The sequence below is a fragment of the Alosa sapidissima genome, chromosome 1 (assembly GCF_018492685.1).
Source record: "Alosa sapidissima isolate fAloSap1 chromosome 1, fAloSap1.pri, whole genome shotgun sequence".
NCBI classification, from domain to species: Eukaryota; Metazoa; Chordata; class Actinopteri; order Clupeiformes; family Clupeidae; genus Alosa; species Alosa sapidissima.
This window is the reverse complement of record NC_055957.1, coordinates 55,135,013-55,153,336: the sequence shown is the minus strand read 5'-3', so window position 1 is coordinate 55,153,336 and position 18,324 is coordinate 55,135,013.

Genomic DNA, 18,324 nt, shown 5'->3' with positions numbered 1-18,324 from the left:
AATTTGTAACCGCTGAAACTTTTCATAGAGTTTGTATTAAATCCAATATGGCGGAGATCCAATATGGCGGGAAGTGACGGGATAGGGGTAGATGAACTCGGGATGGTCCAAGGATTCAGACGCTACCTCAATTGTGAAAATCAGACAAAAGAGTCAAGGATCACGTGCATGAACGCATGTCCAGCATTGAACTGGTGGTGGCGCTAGAGCGTTCAATGTATATGCATAAAAATGGCTGTGAGTGATTGGGACATTGTCCTGACTAATGGTATCAAGTTTTGTTATGTTAACTCAAAGCGCCACGGAGATGTTAGTCCACTTCCTGTTTCGTATTTGATTGGCTGTCATGGGCAAACAAATTTGAAATTGAAAAATCTGGCAAGTATCGTTTTTGCGGCTCGGGCAGAAGATCATCTCCGTCAAGTTCCGTGAAAAATCGGATGACATTTCTGACCGCTGAAACTTTTCGTAGAGTTTGGACTAAATCCAATATGGCGGAGGTCCAATATGGCGGAAAGTGACGTAATAGGGGTCATTGAACTTAGGTCGGTCCAGGGATTCCAACGGTGCCTGATATGTGAAAATCGGACGCACCGTTCAATGGTCACATGCGTGAATGCAATCCAGGTTCGACCCATTGGTGGCGCTAGAGTGTTGGCCATAGAGTTCTGGAAATTGGGGAGAGTGTTCATGGGACAGTGCTGAATCAGTGTGCCAAATTTCATAACTTTAGACCCAGCGGTTCAATTTTCGGCCAGATTTTGACCTGTTGGTGGCGCTAGATGGCTGGGTTTAGAGGTCTGTAAACGAGTGTGAGTGGTCAGTGGAATGTCCCGAAACTTTCTGCCAAAAAATCTGCACTTTTTAGCCAGGCGTTCTATGGGCTGCCATAGACTCCAATGGCGGAAGTGTAATAATAATAGAAAAAGCTAGTAACTCAATGGGTGCCTTCGCAGCTTCGCTTCTTGGCCCCCAATTATAGCTATCACTATGAAACTTTCTCAGTTGATTACTTATGTTAAGATGTGAAAAAAATGTATTGCATGTTTTTTCAATTTTAATGTTTAAATATGCAAATGAGACTCTTTCTCATTAAATATGCACTTATTTGCTTACAAACAAAATCAGATTGTTTGATAAAGCCAGGCCATATGCCCGATTCCAAACCTCTGCCGAACACCAACCGATCCCGAACACCAACACAGTCATGCCGTACGTGTTGGGGATGATGCATTCCGCCTACGCACTGACCTCCAGAAGCCATTTTCCCATCAGCTGCTGGACCATGACCAGAGGGTGTACAATTACAGGCTGTCTAGAGCACGGCGAGTGGTGGAAAACGCTTTTGGCATTCTTGCCAACAGGCTCCGAGTCTTCAGGACAACAATTTGCCTCGATCCTGACAAAGTTGTAAAGATCACTCTTGCGTCATGTGCCATCCACAATTTCCTGAGGGAGCGCAGGTCAGAGGTCTACGTGCCACCAACACTGATCGACCGGGAGACCGATACCCATGACTTCATCCCTGGATCGGGGAGGCAAGAAGGCCAAGGGGGTTTCCACAATGTGACAACCAGCAGGGCATGCAATCCAATTCAACAGGGTAAAGAGCTGAGGAACATGACGGAGTACTTAAACTCCCCAGAGGGCCACGTGTCATGGCAGGAACAGCACATATAGTGTGCACAGTATTATGATAGTATATTTGGCCTTCTATCGGTTATGAGTACCTGTGACCCTCACCTCGCATTGTTTGTTCCTGATGTGAGGGTATAGAAATACTGTACACTTCAAGTCTGCCTTTTTATGTTACTTTACCTTTTTCTGTTGAATCTGTGCTGTACTGAATATGTTTCTGGTTTAAGTGCAATAAAGAACATATCATTGTTCAAAAATGTTTTTATTCAATTTCACTTTGTATAAAAGTAGCACTTCCCAATAACAGAAACCAGTGTAAAGAAAAGTGCAGAATAAATGCTACTGAACTTGCCTTGAAAATACAGTACCCATCATAATAGGCATAACATAAGGACATTCACTACAAAAACATGCATAAATATAGCTGCAAGCAGCAATGAGGGGGCCAAGCAGTTAAGCAAGAGTTGGTATTGGATTGGACTGGACTGGACTTGACTGTGTTGTTAGATTGGATTGAATTGGACTTAATTGAATTGGACTGAACTGGATGCGAAGGTCACCCAATTTATTGTGTGTCCTCAAGATCTACTCCTAACTCCACATACCAAGTGTGGTTTACATCGGTGAAAGTGTTGATAATTATAGCACCCCTAGAGGTGAAAGCAAACCAAATTATTTGTGCATCCTCAGGATGTAGTCCCAAGTCCACATACCAAGTTTGGTTGCGATAGGTGAAAATGTTGCTAATCATAGAGCCCCTAGTGGTCAAATGTCACCAAATGTATTGTGGGTCCTTAGGTTGTGTTTACGACTCAACGTACCAAGTTTGGTGTCAATGCGAAAAAGTCTTCCTAATTATAGCGCCCCTAGTGGTCAAAGTACACCAAATGTATTGTGTGTTCTCAGGATCGGGTCCCGAGTCCATATACCAAGTTTGGTTTCAATAAGTAAAGGCGTTGCTGAGATATGAGCTAATTTCCTGTATCTCTAGCGCCCTCCTAGTGGTCGAAGGTCACCAAATGTATTGTGTGTCCTCAGGATGGGATCCCAAGTCCATATACCAAGTTTAGTTTCTATATGTGAAAGCATTGCTGAGATATGACCCACTTCCTGTGATTATAGCGCCCCCTAGTGGTCAAAAGACTCAACATTTATTGTGCGTCTTCAGGATGGGGTCTCAAGTCCGTGTACCAAGTTTGGTTATGTGTAAGCATTGCTGAGATATGAGCCTACTTCCTGTGATTATAGCGCCACACAGTGGTCAAAATGTACCAACCTTCTTGAGCCTCCTCCTTATTGGGTCCTGAGCACATGTGGTAAGTTTAGCCTTGATACGAGAAAACCTTGCTGAGATATCACTTCACTTCCTGTTTGGTGGCTTTGCCGACAATTTTAATTGGCTGTTTCGGGCAAACGGTTTTAGATTTGAAGATGAAAAGAGATAACTTTTATAAGGCTTGGTCTAAAGATCATCTGCACCAAGTTTCGTGAAAATCGGACAAACTTTGTGACCTGTGAAAACGTTTAGGTGTTTTTGATTAAATCCAATATGGCGGCCTAATCAATTACGATGACATCACAATTTGGCTTGGGTCAGCCTATGGACCTCCAACAGCATTAACAGACCCCACTAGTACATTTTAATTCCAAACACAACAGCAGCTACAAGCCAAAATGCATTTTTCCTAATTGCAGCGCCCCCTAGAGGTCAAAGGTCACCACCGTTTTTGAACATCCTCCTGATGGGGTCCTGAGTCCACGTGCTAAGTTTGGTTATGGTACATGAAATGGTTGCGGATATATGAGCTCACTTCCTGTTTGGTGGCTTCGCCACAAATTTGAATTGGCTGTTACGAGAGAACGGTTTTAGTTCCTAAGACGAAAAGGGATAACTTTTGTGCGGCTTGGTCTGAAGATCATATGTACTAAGTTTCATGAAAATTTGACAATTTATGTGAGGCGTGAAACTTTTTAAAGGGGACATATTATGCAAATTGCACTTTTTGCATCCTTTTGTACCTCCATTTGGGTCTCTACAGCTCCTAATAACACTCCAAGCGCGAAAAAAAGCCATCCATCCGATACCATTTTGGTGTCAGGAATCATAGGCTTCTATGAGCCATTTAAATGGCTCCCTTATACTGACGTCAAAATAAGGGAATTTGCATAGAACCACCCTGGCGCCACCCCTCACCTCTCAACCCCCACATAGCCCCACCCACTCGATTAGTGGAAGATCCGCCATTAGTTTGCTGGTTTAACAAGCACAGACACCGAGCACAATGGCTACAAGCAAGAGCAAGTCACACATGAAGTGTTGTGTTGTTGGCTGCACAGAACAACACAAATCCTTGCACTTTCTCCCAGCCAAAGAGAACAGAAGAACCGAGTGGCTCCATTTAATTTTCAATGGCCATGTTCCAGCAACAGTCGGCAAAAATCTTGTGTGTGTGAACCACTTCAAGGCAGACTGCTTTGAAAACCTAGGACAGTACACTGAGGGATTAGCCATCAAACTTCGTTTGACAGAGGGATCTGTACCTACTGTCCGTGGCAAGTCACAAGATGAGAGACATGTAAGTACTTTCAAATAATGACTTTTGTGTTTCTATCGCAGTTACGCATGAACTAACGTTAGGTTGTTCGTGTTTTGTCATTTACCACAAGCTAACGCAAACATTACAGCTAACGTTAGCCCTGCATCTGCTTGGAGCATAGACTGTATATATAGAACTGGACAGTGTGGCTGCATTCTACAGTGTTCTATGGAATTGAAGCCGCCGAGGCGACGGCATCTTGGAAAATTTGGAGCCAATTTGAAGTGCGGCTGCGCAGCAAAAGTTGAAGCATGCGCAGTGAAGAGGAGTCGCGGTCAGGCACGCCCACTCAGTTGCCACTCAGCGAGTTAAACACGCCCCTTGTCAAGTGAAACCCGCCCCCTTGTCCTTTCGAAGGCGCCGAAGGCCGAAGGCTAGCTGGCTGGATGAATTTTGCGGCTGTGAGTTAGCTAAACAGTACAAACAACAATCGGTTTGTTCTTGTCTGGTAAGTGTTGCGTATCAACTGAAAAGTTTTTTTGTCTATTGGTGTTCTTAAATACGTCTAAGAGAGCTTATTATGTTGATTATAGACTGTGACAATTTAGGATGGTGAATACTAATGAGCTAACAACAGAAATACGGACAGCGAATTACATGCTAACGTTAGCAGCTACGTTACCGTTAACGGGAGGTTAAGTTAGTCGTTGAAGTGAAGATTAGCACACAGCTCCCTTAACAGTTGATGCATGATATACTTGGTTTTATTAGTTGTTGCTGTTTTCAAATATCATGTATGCCATCTCAACATGGAGTAACCATTGACTGTACATGGGGATTAATAACACTAGACAGTCAGTATATGATGTGATAAAGCAATGGTATGATGTGATAAAGCAACGCAAGTTAACGTTAACGTAATGTGAAGCATGGACCTCATCAACCTCATGTTAATGTAACTACTAGCCTGTTTGCCAGCTTTGCATTTTTTCTAACGTTAACGACAGACACCTTAGAGCTACTTCTGTGATGGTAGGTCGGTAGCATAGACTGTAAAAAATAGATCGGTAGGTCAGTAGTTGTAGACCGCATAAGTGAATGATCGATAAATGAAACGCCTGCATTAAACACTAGCTACGCCAAGAACCAGTCACTTCCCAGGGATATCGGTGAACATTTGAGAAAGACCTTAGTTTGTCATCTAACGTCCATGATCAGTCATACTGATAATGTTATTTTTCAAGCTGACGCAAGTTAATAACGTTCACACCGCATATTTAAATGTGTAGTTATATTATAGGTAGGCTGTGAAGTTTATTGCACACATATATTTAATTAATTGGTATTACTAGTGGTGTTGAGTGCCTGATTAGATGGTTTGTAATGTTGTAAAATTGTCTGACTAACTTTATTGTCACTTTCCTTTTTGCAGGTAAGATATGGGTGATGGCTGAATGTACTGGAGGTGGCGGCAAGGTGGTCTCCATGGTCTACATTAGTCTGCAAGCAAGGGAATGCCTACGTGAAGATGTTTGGCTGGGGTGGTCTGAGGTGGCATGTCCTCCCCCTTTCTCCAAGTACCCTGACATCCATCTCCCTGACATCATCACCCACCGTCACTGGATCAACCTGAAGCCCCTTATACATGGGACATGGCACAGCACCACTACGTTCTAAAAACACATGACTTTCAATAACTTGCATGGCACCAAGAAAGGTCTGCCTCTGCTCTGAACCTTCTGTTAATGTGACATCATTTATACTTGAGGCTGTACACATCCCTTTGTTTCTATTTTCTTTATTGATGTCACCCAAACTTCAACTTTCTGTATGCCCCTGAACTCACACAAATTGTAAATTGCAATGCGCCATTTAACTAGTGGTGTAGTCGAGTTAGTTAGTTAGTTAGTTAGTTGTAGTGGTGGGTATACTGTGAGCAACCCCAAATGTTATTAAATACATATCCTTGCCTATTTTAAATGGGTTTACTGTGTAGTCCTGTGTATCACGTAGACTATACCATACCACGGTCATTTAACTGCCTTGGTATTTAAGTCAGAGGCCATTGCTTAGTATTTAACTGTAGCCTACACAAAGATGTAGATGTTACAAGAATATTAATATCAGAATAATTATTGGTTGATACTAAATCAATATTGAATGTTTTTTTTAAATTTCTTTTGTGTGATCTATCATTCAGAATGCTGCAACATGACTGGTCTTCAATCAGCCAAAGAGGACACATCGTAACTCCTCTCCTAGTTACTCTCCATTGGCTCCCTACAGTAGACAGAATTAAATTTAAATCTCTCACTTTGGCCTATAGGACACTGACTGGATCTGCTCCTTGTTATTTTAATTCAATGATCAAGATATACATCCCCAACCGCCCACTGTGGTCTTCTGATGAGCTTCTGTTGTGTCGACCAGTCTTAAACGCTAGGTCAAATTCAAGACTCTTTTCCTCAGTGGTTCCATGTTGGTGGAATGAGTTGCCCAGTGCTCTTTGTTCTTGTGATAGTTTTTGGTCTTTTAAGCAGTTCTTATACATTATGGTTTGTATGCAGTTGTACTGTTTTATTTTCATTATAGGCTATTGATTAATTTGACATTGTTTATTATTGATATTCTCCTTAATGTAGTCTTACCATGTTATTGTTATTATATTATTGATTGAATGGGCATTATTATTTATTATTGCTTTCCCCCCTCATTGTTTATTTCATTAGGCTATTGATTGATCCCTGTTTTAAGTATTATATTGTTTTGTATTTGTTAAGGGTAACCATAACCATCATAATGTGGTATTTTCTTATGCACTTGAAACAAAGAATAAAAATGTTTCTTTAAACGTAGTACCACTTTAAACATATCACACACTGAACAGCAAAGTAGCTTCCTGATTATGTGTAAAATGTTTACAGAGTATCCTGTCCTGATGTAGTAGGTCCATGTTCTCATATTTTCACAGCTGACATGAAGGCTGCAGTATTACATTTTTGATTTATAATGGAGCACCCTCTCTGGTGAAAGACTAGCAAGCCTGTGGTAGAGGCATACGATTACAGACATATTGAGAGAGCCTATCAATGAGTTGTCACAGTTTTCAATTTAGACGTATTATTTTGAAATGATGTACGTCTACGGGAGGATTTACACATCACTGACAAGACCTGATCAAATCATACTAATGCAAAATGCTTCTCCAGCAGTGCAATCGCAGGTAACAACGATACCTTAACGCATTTTCAGATACCGCTGTTCTGAGCATACTAAGCAAATTGGCCATTTGTAACTTTGAATCCCTCCTCACGTTAAGCTATGGTCCAATAATGTGTTCACTAAAACACAAGTAACGTTATTTGTCGGGCTGATTCATAAATGGGCATACCGAGGTTGTCGACCTAGCAGGCTAGGTGGCGTTTTTTGCCATTCGCAAAACTAAGCAAGAGTTAACGTTAATGAAACTTTACATTGCCTTCTCCAGTGACAAAGTGTATTCAAATGAAGTTGCAACGATGATGGCGGCAATCACTGGTTACGTTAAACCATTTGAAACAAGTAGGACTGTAAATGATGGTGACTATGGCTAACGTCACTTCGGATCAATATAGCAGAGCCCTTTTACTTTACCTATCAACTGGCTAATGCTAGCATGATGTAGCATGCTATGAGCTAATATACTTAGCATCTACGAAAGAAATGAACATATCTTTTTTCACAAAGAATCTGTCACAACTAACAACGATGTCTCTTACCAGCAACTACACAATGTATGACTATCAATATGTATTTAGTCAGACTGTGATAAGATATAGCCTAATGATAATAACAGCAACACTTATTTAGGTTACATTATGTGTTGAAATCAGGTGTTGTTCAAATAAGTGAGCGATGACGCGGTAGTGTCTGCAGCCTAGACGGTAAAACATAATGGACAAAGCGTCGTGTCTGCAGCCAGCCAGCTGTCAATCATAGGTGTAAACACGCCCTTTTAGATTTGTTAATATAACATTAAAAAAAAATAATTTCAGCGAGAAAAGAAAGATTGTGTGTATTGAAGCATCTTGAAAACTATTTTTTCGAATAAAAAGTTGTTGATACAAAAATAGTTTTAGATGAGAAAAGTAACACGGAAAGTTGGCTACTTGGCCATTGAAATACATGGGGATGGGCGGAGTTACACATTGTACTGCAGCCAGCCACCAGGGGGCTCTGGACTAACACTCGCATCACTCTTAAAGGAAAACTTGGCAGGATTTCCCCCTCTGCTGGAGAAATTGTGCATTATGCTATTTCAAACTGTGGAAAAAGATAAAAGCACATGGATTTGTTTACAAGCTAGCGAACGGTTAGCATAAGTTTGGTTACGATGTTACAAGGTAAGAAACACGATTTAAAACGAGTTTCTTGTTTCTCACTTCTCTTTCCGGGACGGTAAGTCTCAATGTTGCAAGGTTGGTTTTCCGCCTGGGGACGCTAAGCGCAGCGGGTAAAGTCACCATTTTTACCGGAACAGGTCGTTTAACCATCCAAATGATTTCTAAACGGGTTTATTACGTTGAAATAGTTGCCAAGTACCCCTTTAACAGACGGCACACTGTCCAGTTCTATATATACAGTCTATGGCTTGGAGTGAGCATTTTCTCCATTCCAAATTGCAAATGCAGCACACAGCCGATCGAGTCATATTTGACAATCCCAGTCAATAATATCTGAAAGTAATGATTGTTAAAATGTTGTCTAGACGCTAGACCTCCATTAAATATTGTCATGTTATCCACAATTGAGGCGACCAACAGCTAAAAGCCCTTAGTATAAGCTAATGTTAGCTTGTAGCCTGACTTTATAACGTTATCCAGTGTTTGCACATTTCCCCTATAGCGCTATTTCATTTAAGCTGCAAGGGTTTGCCACAATTTGTAGTCGTTTTGGCCTTACTGATGAGGAGTTAGATATGGTCATGTTATCTACAATGAAGGTGACCAGTAAGCTCTTATTATGTGCATGCCATTATTTTCATGTTTGGTTTTCTCTTTACTGCGCAAGACTCTACCTGGCTGCTCTGCATTAAAGGTCTCATCTCATCGTTTTTTCATTAATTTTGCAGTGGTCTGTAGTATTGATGAATGCCCTGTGAGCCGGTTTTGGTGAAAAAAATGCTGTCCTGTGTCTGTTTCATGCTGTTCTAGTTTGGTGGGGAAGGTGGGCGGGGAGGAACGACTGGATTTCGCCTCTGATTGGCTAACAGTACTGTGACGCTTCCTCCAGTGCGTCCTCATCCGATTCTGCCTGTGCTATGCTCCATATTCAACTTTACAGTGCTAAAACCTGGCTAAAACTCGAGTCAAAACTGTTGCACAAAATGTCTTCGGAGATACAACTTCATGTGTTTGATCCTAGTATTCGAGTAGGAAGAAGAACCGCTTCCTGATCGTTTGTCGGTGAACGTTGGTTTAATAGAATGGTAACAATTGCCTGTCAGCTTAAAATTTCTCCTGAAAGAGGTAAACGTTTGTGACAATCGTCATCTTGCTTTCAAGTAATAAACAGTTGGAAACGTTTTAAAATAAAGACCTATTTCTTTACACAGTCAAAAGTCTTTGCAATCTTCCTAGTAGATATTTTACTTCACAACACAGGTAAGCACCCTAAATGCAGTTCAGCCACTGACCTAGCCTGCTAATGCTATCGGAATAGCTAGATAGTTATGGTTTGAATTCCATGATACTATCATTGAAAGACCACTTGGTCATAGCCCAATATATATATATATATATAGATCTAAATGCAAACACGCCTACCTAGCTATATTTTGCTGGAATTGTACCAGAATGCCTACAGAAGCAGAGAATGTGTGCTGCAAGACTTCTCCGGTAATGAGAACTATATGGCTTTGATAGCCTGACATTTGCAGAGGTTAGCCTACTCAAGTTGTTTTCTGTCACGTATGACAGAAAAAGTAGTCTACTATAGGAATCTTATAGTATTTTGGGACTAAATATTACAGTAATCTTATAGGAATACTATAGTATTTGGACATACTATAGGTACTATAAGACTACTATAGAAAAACTATAGCGGTTACAGGATATTATAGTTATTAGTAGTACTTCTACAGTATGTCCCAATTATTCCTATAAGATTACTATAATATTTTGCCCCAAATACTAGAAGATTCCTATACTACTTTTTCGTAAGGGGATTGCTCATGTGGTTAGAAAAATGGGCAACACCAGTACCCCTGTTGTCTGTAATGACCCTGTACCCAGGATTAGAACCAGTCTGCCTTAGCATAATGTACTCCCTTCAAAATGCACTAAACATTCGACTATGACGACTATGGCCCTCTGTGAGACAGAAGATATGAAAGGTAAGATATACCTTTAGCTTAAAAGGGACAAAAACTGATGAAACTCCTAAAACAAATATACAAAACAGGTCAATTTTCTATAAACAACTTTATCATATTTACATACAGCAGTGGTACTCAAAGTGTGTTCCACAAGTAGATGTGGTAAAATATAATAGATGAGTTGTTTGCAATATTGAACCAACTTGTATGTAAATCCAAACAGTTCTGCTACACCGATGTAACCTATGCCAGTTTAAATCATATATGAATCCTCTGACACCATAAGCAAGGTGCAAAGACAATAAGCAAGGTGGTTCAGTAAGAAGGCCTATTGTGTAATATACTGTTGAAGTAGGTCTACTGTTTTTTTTTTTTGCTAGGTGGTCCGTGAAACACTGACATAGTAATATTACAGTCTATTAAAATAATGCAAACACAAAACAAGAACATCCAAACTATGCACAGAATTAACAATGTCCTCTTTTTGCCAGATGATGCAGACATCTGGCCTACAGAATCTTTGTAAGATGGTGCTGGGATTATTTAGGGAAAAAGGTCTGAGTTGTTGTTTCGGCTTGTATTGTCCTGGGGATCCGAAGGGACAACACACAAAACACATTCGTTGGCTGTGATGATTTTATTACATTGCTCTTTGATTGCGCTGGGCCATAGGTGGAGCCATCAGGTGTTATTGTGGAGATGTCGCTTTCATCCTCCTCCTCCTCTTGATCAACCCGAGGTCTTCTAGCTGGCCTTGGATGAACAGGCTTGATGGCAGTAGAGGTAGCAGGCCCCTATGCCCATGGTGTATCCAAAGTGCTTGTATGAATACTCATACTTTTCATGAAGTATTCTGTTTGGGTACCTAAAGTAAATAAATGTGTATTACTGTCAAGTTACAAGATACTAATAGTACACAGGACATTCACTATCTCACAAAACTGTACTGGCACAATGGAAACAAAAATATTTTGTGACTGTGGTAAGGTGTATGATGTACTAAGTAGCACACCCACAAGAAGACATTCGGTAATATCAATTCTATCTGTTATGCAATTCATGGGTTTCATCAGGTCCATTTACACAGGTGTATTAATCAAGCACCATGCAGTCTGCATTCATAATCGAGGTGCTTGATTTTATACACCTGTGGAAAGTGATCTGAAGAAACCCATGAATTGACTTTCCAAAACATTGACGAGCACATAAAAACCTGTATTAGCCTACTAGAAAAAGACTTCTAGAAACTAACTAGCACAACAATAAAAGTTAGATCACAAACCTTTGCTTCTAACATGATGACCTAATGTAGGCTAGAAAGCTGTGTAGCCTGACATGAGGATGCGCTCTGGAAGACATACAAAACACTAAGTAAACAGCAAGTAATCAAACAAAACATCATTGTATGTCAATTGCATCATTATTCCAATGGCAAGAAGACATAAATTAGACTGAAGTGTAAATACCTGAGCTCTAGTGATAGCAACTTAGCCTAATAGTGCAGGGGTATTGTGTTTTTGATTTTCCCTGTTTAGACTAGAACAATACCTGTACTTAGTTGAGCATAAAATATTGTTGCTAATATTATTATTTGTGGTTTAACGCTTAGGTTAGAAGATTATAGGTTCAACAAGCTAAATCTCTGGGTAGTGTGGTCAGTTTCTTATGAGTGTAGCTACACCAGGCACGTAACTGAAGCATTCCGTTCGCGTTATGTACTGCAACAATTAGCTTCCAATAGGCCTAATCAATGGAAGTAGCTACACCTGGCGTGTTAGTGGCCTGTAGGCTACGTTTGGGAAAATAGACCATTCCTCTAATGGATTTTACCAGAGCCCTTCCTATTAGGCATTCTCTGATTTTACACGTCGCAAACAGAACACTTCAGTTACGTGCCTGGTGTAGCTTCCTGTAATATAGGCTAGCCTAAGCCTAGCTTGTACCCTTTTCATGCATGCTAACGTGAAGAATATGAACATGCTATTTTGTAACAGTCGTTAGGTGGAAAAGTTTGTTTGTACTTACAGCCTGTGAGCTGGTAGTCGATCGTCATGATGGTACAGAACCAGGTTTTCAGAACATCGATGCAAAACCACTTTCTAAGGCAGTGAGTGTGGTCGAAATGATTGGAACACAGAACTAATGTTGCACTACTTCGGTGGTAGTGTTCCAACGATAAATCCGAACCATTTCTTCCTCAACTCATGTTTCTAAGGCAAGACATGCAACATTGATGTGTTATTGCCAGAAATAAAACAGGCACGATTTTTTTTCCGCCATGTTGGCAACTTGCTGTTAGCTCCTACTAGCTGCAGAGACAATCCCCTAGCCGCAAAATCTTCCAGTCTTCCTGTAGGCGGTCACAAGCCAAAGGTGGGCGAGGCCATGAATAGTCTGTTTCCCTTCGGCGTCATTGGGAAGGGCTCTTTCTGATTCGCTTGTTTTTCCGTGTATTTTCTTTCATTGGCTAATGCGGGCAATGGGGGTAGAAGATCATTTTCACGTGCAGCATGCATATGCAACTTGGAGTGAGCTATAGTATTTCGAAAGTAACAAGTATTAAACGGTTTCTCAGTGAATGTGACCTTTAAGAAGAAAGTTAAGAAAAATCATAAGAACTTTATTCGTGAATATCAAATCTTCTTAAATTTGTTCTTAAGACAAAAGATAAGAAAAAAGCACCACTTAAGAAGTTTTTTTGTCTTAAGAAGGCTTTGTGAATACGGCCCCAGTTCTTTTAGGCTAGACCGTCCCATTTAAAAAACCGTTGGTCCAGCCAGGTCCGGTCTATGCGGTCAGAAGACCAGTGCTAGGTAGCACGAATGCTCCGAAGCATCCGGCCCCTGAAATGAGACACGCCCTACAACTTTCCGCTACAGCGACAGCGAACTAGTTTCCCATAACAACCATCAGTTGGTCGAGATGTAGAGGGTTATTAAGATCGACTTTGAACACAGTGAACCATACAACTTTACAATCACACTGTATCATAGTGTTAATGTGTTGAGTGAAGCTAGACATGTTTAGAATATTTTTGTTACCATGTGTGTTTATTCCTGCTGTTACAAAAACTAGCATCTCAGTTAATGTTAGCGATTAGAGCTAGCTCACGTCACAGGCGACATGTAGTCTTTCTCGTTATGTCTTTTCCACAACCGATAGCCGAAGAATCATATAATATACTGTCAAACTCATAACATGAAAAATTATATAAAACGTAAGCTAGCAGGCTAACGGTATAAATTCGTTTTACGGCCGGCAGATATATCAGACCAGACGCTATTAATGGTTACAACAATGGCATAATCAGATAGTAAATTGTTTATTTCTAATCTGTAATCTGCAAATCTAAGCAAAATAAGATCACACAAATGACATTTTAAACAGATTCAACAGCCATTACCGATGTCATCCGCCATGTTTGTTTACCTTTCACAGCTGTTTCAGACGTTGCCGCAAGGGATTATGGGTAGGAGGCAGCATAAAGTGTGCATCGATGCTGCCTTCAAAAATGACCGTTATTTGGGAATTCTAAGATATCTTAAAAGGCAGCAGAATTTTTTTTTTTCTTTTCGGTTTCGAACCGCACTTGCTGCCTTGCTCCCCAATTAGATATCTTAAAAGGCAGCAACTTTACCCGTTTCGAACACACCCAATATTCCGTAAGTTACATATTTTGTTATTTATCAACAATAAAAGATCTGTTCATTTTGCATGCTATTGCACTATGGTGTCTTTTACAATGAACAAAACAATAAATAAATGTACAATGAAATACTTTACAAACTATGTACATAGTTACGAAGTGTGAAATATTGCACAGGGTATGTGGAAGACTTGATGGGCTTCATCATGGAGGTCTTTGTGGACCAAGAAGCATACAGGGAGGAACTCCTGAAAATAAGCATTCCTCCGGACCTGTCCTCAGAGTTTGAGCAGGAGGAGGTGATCGAAGGAGGAGGTGATCGCCAACTATGTGTCTCGCTTCAATCCAGGGGAGGCCATTTGAAGCCCACATATTGTCCTTGGCTGTCAGGAAACTCCCGACGAACACGCAGGACCACACATGACAGGATGACGACCCTTATTCTGCATCCAAGGAATCCCCAACACCAACTGACAAAGCTCCTGTAGTACGGTGTTCATTTTAGGACATCCTCAGACTCAGGTGTCAGACTCAGAAAAACATCGGTCATCTTCAGACAAAACAGCCTCAGCGTCAGAAAAACCTCTGTCATCTTCAGACAAAACTGCATCAGCGTCAGAAAAACCAGACTCAGGTGTCAGACTCAGAAAAACATCTGTCATCTTCAGACAAAACTGCCTCAGCGTAAGAAAAACCTCTGTCATCCTCAGATAAAACTGCTTCAAACCAAACTGCCTCAGAAAAAGTGGAGTCAGGTCTCAGAAAAAACGCTGTCAGAAAAAGTGGAGTCAGGTCTCAGAAAATCAGGTCTCAGAAAAAACGCTGTTAGAAAAAGTGGAGTCAGGTCTCAGAAAATCAGGTCTCAGAAAAAACGCTGTCAGAAAAAAGTCTCAAATGAAAAGTTATTGTGGGGACAGAAGAAGACGACGGATACAGAACGGTGAGTTTAATATTATGCTTAATACGTTATTCTGTCACTGGCAGGGTAGGAATTTCACGAAGGCCGTGGTAGCCCCTTGCGTTGGCCGTGAAGCCCCTTTGAAAATCATAGGTTTACAGGCCACGGTGGCCTTGGTGCCCCCTTCTTTCAATATTCTGTTTTGTGTCCTACTAATAGCGATTTTTATTTAGCCTGCGGCCTGTCAAAATAATCTTAGCATTCACAGCGCAAATTAATGTAGTCTTTTACGCAGTGGAGAAAGTGACATCGCAAGAAAGTGCGTCCAAATTCACCCATTCTTCTCAGTTGAACTACTCGCGAAGTAGCCTATTCATCACACAGACATCACAAGTGATGTCACATGAAAGAGCTTTTTCTCAGCTTGTTAGCCGATAATTGCTCACGATGTTAGCCGATAATTGCTGTGTTGAACGGTTTGCGAGAAAAGTAAATAATATAATTCAATTTAATCATACATTCTACTGAAGGTTTTGCGTCCATGATCTCCCTACCCATTCATCTCGGTGGAATACTTTACGAACCCTTCTTTTAACACATGACAAACCACATATCAGAATAAACAGCAGACCTTACCGAACATAAAGGTGTAAAGCAGTCCCCTGTACAGTTAGCCGTTCCAGAGTAATCCAGTTTTGAATTTGCAGTAAATTTCGACATGCATTGATGTCTCCAAATTTGGGCTTTAAGTTTTACAATGTGTTTAAATTGTTCCACACGATTTCATAATGGGCCAAATACAAAATAAATGTTACAAATATTGCCTAGATATTGGTAAATCAGGGGACAGCTGACTAAGAGTTTATGAAAGTAGCCTGATCACAAAATGCTAAGCATGCATCTAGGCTATTTGAGTTTCTTAAAGATGAGCTGTGCTTAAATTTAAATTGTTCAACACATGATTTCATAGCAGGCCAAATATAAAATAAATGTTATATATAGCCTAGATATCTGTTTTTATTAGATGATCAGATGATTTACAGTTATATGTAATATGTCATGTTTCATGTTTTTGTTATGTTTCATACAATGATGCAGGTCTACTGCAGTGAATAGGCTAAATACAACTTTGATCATTTTTATAGCCTACTACTGTATAGTTAACTTTGGCCTTGGTGCCCATGTGGCCTTTGTGCCCCCCACCAAATATGCCCAACTGAAGGCCAAGTGGCCTTGCCCCCAGAATGGTCAAATTCCAAGCCTGGTCACTGGCATGTTATATTTGGTGCTTGGTTAAATGTTGAAATTAGGTAGAAAGTGATCCAATGGTATACACATTGTAGGAAATCCATGGATGTAACTTAGCTAACCTCACTTCGCTAGTAACATTAGCAGCTGCTATAAGGCACATTCCGGAGTAAGCTACGTACTACATACAGCAAAATAATTTGTTTTTCGTAGGATTACGGTACATTCAATGAGCTAGGGAAAAGTGGGTTAAACATTTTTCCACCACAAAAGTCCAGAACGACACCTGGACCATTATTTCTTACTTTTGCTAACCGTTTCCCAGTTGTACACTACCTACCAGTAAGAAACCTGCATCATTATCATCACATCATTATTCCCAAACCCCCATAAAGACAAATGTGCTATGTCATGATGTAATACCATATAATACCATTATGATAATACATGAAATAGCAGGTACCAACAACAAGGCACATTTCTCTAAATAAGTTAAGATAACATCTCATATCAAATGAATTCAACAACGCTGCAGTTATTGTCCCCTGGGGATTACATTTCAAGTACCTGTCTATCTTTATGTCTGTCTATTATTGTTGTGCAATGACAATGACAACTGCTAACGTTTTATAATGGTATTATATGGTATTACATCATGGCATAGCACATTTGTCTTTATTTAATACTTAATACTTTTCTGAGACCTGATTTTCTGAGACCTGACTCCACTTTTTCTGACAGCGTTTTTTCTGAGACCTGACTCCACTTTTTCTGACAGCGTTTTTTCTGAGACCTGACTCCTTAGAGATGTTTTTCTGAGGCAGTTTGGTTTGAAGCAGTTTTATCTGAGGATGACAGAGGTTTTTCTTACGCTGAGGCAGTTTTGTCTGAAGATGACAGAAGTTTTTCTGAAGCTGAGGCAGTTTTGTCTGAAAATGACAGATGTTTTTCTGAGTCTGACACCTGAGTCTGGTTTTTCTGACGCTGAGGCAGTTTTGTCTGAAGATGACAGAGGTTTTTCTGATGCTGAGGCAGTTTTGTCTGAAGATGACCGATGTTTTTCTGAGTCTGACACCTGAGTCTGAGGATGTCCTAAAATGAACACCGTACTGTAGGCAAGCTATCTGTAACGACTAAAAAAAAATTAAAAACAATTGCAGTAGTTAGCAGGTTACATAATCTGTCAGTTCTGTCAAAAGTGCAAAGTGCAATTGTCATATTGCATATGTCATGTTTTATTTCTGTTTTGTGTAATAAATATATTGTAATGTCTTAAATGTGTCACGAGTGTATGTTTGATACCTGCTGAATTTGCAATAGCCATACATAAAAAGAAAGAAAACAACAATTGGGGCATGTGTTGGTGTTTAAGGCCATTAGTGACCTATGAACATTAGTAAGACTAACATCTGCTTTTGCTGATAAAAATGGTAGCCTGTCACTTCTCAAACACTGGGAAAAACTAATAAGTAGCTTAATAAATAACACATACTGCTCTATTCCCCGTAGCCGTAAGGCCCCATGGTCAGCTCTGTATGTTCAGTGCGTTCTGAAGAGAATAAACATTCAGGCACACCGGGTATAAACCCGTCTGCTGCAGACGTCGTGTGATCTATAATGGTAAGGTAAGGTGAGTGCTATGCTAGCACAGTCCCTAGCATTAAAGCTAATCAACTGCTGTGAATCTAGTGAAGTTTCAAATACAAGCAAATGTTAAATATTGTAAAAAGACTGGCTTTGTCACGAAAAATTACATTACGTTTACTTCGTAACAGGCTGAACAGGGTAAAGGCTAATAGCCAAGATTAATTTGGCACGTAGGAGAGATAGCAAATACATTGATTTAAAAAGTTCACAAACCATTTAAAAACTGCTTGCAGCATTCGTGAAGGTGTTTCTGCAGGTGGCTCCTCTTCATCTTGATCTGGGTCCGACTCTGGGTCGAAAATGTTGGGCTAGAGTGCGCCTCTGTATTCCGTCATTTTCACCCAAGCAGTGGAGG